Source organism: Piliocolobus tephrosceles, chromosome 3, assembly GCF_002776525.5.
Source record: "Piliocolobus tephrosceles isolate RC106 chromosome 3, ASM277652v3, whole genome shotgun sequence".
In the NCBI taxonomy this organism is placed as follows: domain Eukaryota; kingdom Metazoa; phylum Chordata; class Mammalia; order Primates; family Cercopithecidae; genus Piliocolobus; species Piliocolobus tephrosceles.
The window spans coordinates 279,643-284,541 of record NC_045436.1 but is presented as its reverse complement, the minus strand read 5'-3'; the positions used below and the strand labels follow the sequence as shown (position 1 = coordinate 284,541).

The following is a 4,899-nucleotide window of genomic DNA, read 5'->3' as shown; positions in this document are numbered from 1 at the left end:
GGGGAATCATTTTCCCAAAGCCAAACCGCTTGGTATTTTCCAACCCAAGACTAGAAACCAGCTGTCCTGCCACCCATACACCCAGTGCACGTTCCACCATCCTTGCTGCCAGGCTTTAACAAAAGAACCTCAAAATCAGAGTGGGATTTGAAGACTAGAAGAAAGCAAAACAAGACTATCTGCCACCAGGACTGAGGTCTTGACACAGAAGGCCTGGAAAGGCTGCCATTATTCTCCGGTGAATTAAGAAAGACTTGCAACAGCTACCTCTTAAGACGCGACAGAAGAGAAGCCACCCAAAGTGAGCGGGTCAGTGAGAAGGAAGCTGCAGACAAAGGAAGCTCTGAGTGAAGACAAAAGGAAGAGGAACGAACCCAGTCACGCAGTGACAAAGAAACCACAGGGTTTGGCAAGTGCCTGCTTGAACTTCTCTAAAGCAAATTAAAAATGTAGAGATGAATCTCTAAATTTAATATTTGGGAAGAAATAATTGCAATTCACGATATAGAGGCAGACAGGGTGGCCCGAAGAACAAAGAGAAGGGTGGAAAAAGAGGACTGTTCTGTGTGCTCCTGTGAGAAAGTTCTGTGATATTAGCAAAGTTTTGGGGCTGGTAAGGTCTGATTGGTGGGTGACTGTGGTGGGCAAAACTAGTCCTTGGTCTGCAGTTGTTATCTCACCTGCTACAAATAAAAGTGGTCTCTGGTTATAACAGGCAGTTTCAGCCACAGGACTTGGAGAGAACAGCATTTCTAGGGAGGCGTTATGTACCCTGAGTGCCCTTTACTCAGACCCCTCCTCTCTGATTTAGTTGGGTATGACAAGAATGGCTCAATTTCGATAATCAACTTTCACAATCCTAACTCAAGAACTATAGCATTGAGGGTAAGGGTGCATCATTTTCATAAACTCAGAGGAAAATGTGGCTGACGGCAGAGGTGAGTCCTGAGAGCTCAGCCTGGAGCAGCCTTTCATCTGGTCACCGTGTTCAGGGTTCTCCTCAGGGTGAACATCTGCGATGAAAACCTCCGCAGGCCTCACCATCAGAGTCAAAGTGGGTCTTCTAGAAACCAATTTGCTTTCAAACAAAGCAGATCAAGTGATAATCTATCTAATGTTCTAGAAACGTTTTAGGCACCCTAGGCGAATGTCAATCTTAAAGTTTTCCATTTGCCTTATTTCTCTAAATAACACCTTTTCCAATCATGAAAGCAAGAGTGATGTAAAAAAAATTTTTAATCCATATTAGAAGGAAGATCTATTAAGGATCTAGCAAGTAAACGATGCTTTTGGAATGTTTAGAACTTTGAGGGGGCTAGCACATGTCTTCAGATCCCACTGTATCATTTCCATAAGGATGAGGCAAAGCACTACCACTGTTTGCAGAAGAGAGACTGCCATGAAGTCAGTGGACACTACCTCCAGGTCAGAATCCAGCCTAGAGGCCTGTAATCAATGGTAAATGCTCTGAGGCACAAAATCCTACGCTCCCCATCAGTCATACTATATCCTCTGAATATTCTGACCTCACCAGAACCGAGTAGACCTATTTTAAGTTTCTCCAAAAATTTTGAAACTCTGCTTTATAGGAAACCAGAACTTTCATGTCAAGTGTTCCTGAGAACATTAATAACAAAAGCCAGAACAATTTTCTTAAAATCTGTGATCAAGCTTTGTAAATATGAGACAAGTAAATACTTCTGGGCATCATTTAGATATTAACGTAACATGTATAAACTAGAAAAGGCAGCATTAAATTTGGATGTTTTTGACTTTATTTCTCAACTTTTTAAAGATTAAATCATGGGATTTTATTCTCTTCTATTCCCTCAGGGAAAGCAATCTGACGATATTTTCCTGAAAGTTGCTAACAATGGAAGGAACTATTGAAAACAATTAGAGGAAAAATGCACCCTGAACTTAGTAGAAAGTGTAACCAACTCCCACAGGAAACCTCAGACATGATATTAAATATTCTAGTTATTCATTTTCTCGCAGAACAGCATGTAGCTGTGTACTGAGTGTACCGTGTAGGGGCACAGAGAGCATACAAAAGGCTTCTTTTGTTTATGAAATGGATTTGCACTGCATTCGGAAGGTTTTCTTTCAATTGCCTCATCACAGTTCGTCCAAACTTCTCGTAGGCAGCAACGAGGCCTCTATTTAAGCCTCTTGTGAGCAGATCCCCAGCCAAGCTCATGTTGCTTTCCCTTAAGCATCAGAGCCCCGGGAATCCTGTTCTATCTGTTCTTTCCCCAGCCTCCTGTCTTTCAGCAGGGCAGGTGCCTCCCACAAGGAAACCAGATGCCAGGACTGTGGGGGACTCTTGAGCGGCATCAGCCAAGCTGTGGGAGCTGAAAAGAGGAAGCTTTGCTCAGGGTAAGTGCCGTGGGATAATGTCTTTAATGTCAAGAGGATGCACACTGTGAATGCAGAAAGCCATCCGGCTGAAAGAGGGAGTCACACAGGCGGGGAGCGTCGCCAAGCGTTTGTGAGCACTCTCTTGGGTGGGCAGACAGCCGGCTTGCTCATGATTCTGCCTTGTCTGTTATTGGCCACAAGCCGCCAGTGAAATTTTGGGTCCTTAGGGCTTTGAGGGCTCTACTCAGGTGGGGGGGTCCCACAATAAGCTCATGAAGTTTTGTCCTAGTTCCCCCCGGGCTCCAAATCAGTGGTACAAATTTCTCAGTCTGACTTAATGCTTAGGGAAATGTCCTGTTTTTGGACCCTTCATTTTAAAAAAGCATATATATTTACCAGTGCTATCTCCACTAATTCCGAATAAACCTTAGACTTCAGGTCATGAGCCACTAGGAGTCTGAATATGTCTTTTATTTGGATTCAAATAAGATTTTAACTTCCTGGCACCACGGTTTCCTGAAGGTGCCAGTGTGAGACCTGGGTCATCAGACTGACCTGGTGCTGGGAAGCCACAGAGTGGTGCAGTAAGGTCTCGCTGTCTTGGTTTCCACCTTAGAAACAATATCATACCCCCTTTCTCATTTCCTAGAGTGCTCAAAGTTAGCATATGTTATAGTGTTTACTGACAATGAAAAGGCAGGATAGCAAAGTGGTTAAGGAATTACTGCACTCAACAGCCATAACCTCCTGTCGTGCCAGGGATGGCAGCAAATGCCATGCACGGAGGTCAGTGTCAGCAAAGATCAGCTGGCGTGCCCAGAACACTGTGGGAACCAAGGGTCTGAGTTATGAGGGCTGTCCACAGATATTCCACTCCATCTACTCACATAATACGCTTGCATTCCCCATGTTTAACGATTTGAATTCAGGATTTGTTTAATTCGGGTAAGCTAAAGCGATAGACACAGGCAGGAACAACTGCCTTTGAAATAAGAGCTTGCTTCTTACAGCTCCCCAGAAAAAGGAGCACTGGCATGCCACTCAGGCTGCCCAGGCAGCACCAGGATGGGGCGGGAGACAGGAGTACAGGAAGCATGGACCGAAGCCTCCATGACCACAGACGGGAGAAGTCACAAAGCAGGGATAGCCCTTATTCAGGAGGAAACAAATCACAGATTTGTTTGTGGCTGGAAGGTTTGTGCTATGATTTTTATGCTACCTCAAAAGCGGGACTGAAGGGTGATGTAGACACCTTTGGCCATTAGCTTGGCCCTATGATTAGAGAATGTCAAATCAGCAATGACAACATCTGTAGAAGTGGGTTGGAACACCCCACCTTGTGCAGACTGTTCATGCAAGTCGGCAGGAATCACGAGTGGAAGCGGCATGTGTCACCTCCTGCAAAGGACAGTACGGGGACACCACACTGCCTTCCCCTGCCTCAGTGGCCGGGAAAGCGCCCTCCATCAGCGTGCATTCCTGAGTGACCACCTGGGCGGCCTGATGGGTCTAGAGTCTTCCAAGGCTCTGCCGGCGCCTCCTCTGCGAACATCCCGCTGGCAACAGCAGATCTCATGGTGGGATGGTTAATTGTATGTGTCAACGTGACTGGGCCACAGGGTGCCCAGAAGTTTGGTTCAACATTATTCTGGGTCTGTCTGGAGGGTGATTCCGAATGAGATAAGCATTTGCGTTGGCAGGCTGAGCACAGCAGCTTGTCCCACTGATGTGGGTGGGCCTCAGCCAATCAGCTGGGGGCCTGAACAGAGCAAGTCAGAGGGAACTCGTTCTGCTTGACTGCTGTGAACCGGGGCATTGTGCTTTGTGTTTTGTGTTTCTCCCTGTGGACCTGAACGGAAACATCAGAATTTCTCTTGGAAGCCCACTAGCATTTGGACTAGAATTAGTCCACCAGTTTTCCTAGGTCTGCAGTTTGCGAATGCATATCATGAGACTTCTGTTTTCATAATCACGTGAGCCAATTTCTTATGGTATATATTTATAAAATAGTATCATGGGCCGTGCGCAGTGGCTCACACCTGTAATCCCAGCACTTTGGGAGGCCGAGCCTGGCAGATTACAAGCACAAGAGATTGAGACCATCCTGGCCAACATGGTGAAATCCCATCTCCACTAAAAATACAAAAAAATTAGCTGGGCATGGTGGCATGCACCTGTAGTCACAGCTACTTGGGAGGCTGAGGCAGGAGAATTGCTTGAACACAGGAGGCGGAGGTTGCAGTGAGCCAAGATCGTGCCACTGCACTCCAGCCTGGTGACAGAGCAAGACTCTGCCTCAAAGAAATAAATAAAAATAAATAATATTATGAACATTATTTTATATATATACACATGTATCTTATTGTTTCTGTTTTTCTAGAGAACCTTGACTAATTTACAGGGCTAAGCCCAGTGTCAAACTGGGAGATCTCTGTAAAATTACGTGGCAAAGGCTGCAGAAAAAAGAAAGAGTAAAGATTTGGGGTCACATTTGCAATCTACCACAGATGGCAAGAAGACAGAACTGTTTTTCCCAAT

At 45.5% G+C, this 4,899-nt stretch overlaps 1 long non-coding RNA gene across 1 annotated transcript; it reads left to right on the top strand.

Annotated features, from left to right (window-relative positions):
* The first annotated feature begins 931 nt into the window (after positions 1-931).
* Positions 932-2,803, top strand: LOC111528079. The gene is made up of 3 exons (XR_002726860.1): positions 932-1,048; positions 1,250-1,458; positions 2,260-2,803. It is a non-coding gene; the product is annotated as an uncharacterized LOC111528079 (long non-coding RNA).
* The last annotated feature ends 2,096 nt before the right edge of the window (positions 2,804-4,899 follow it).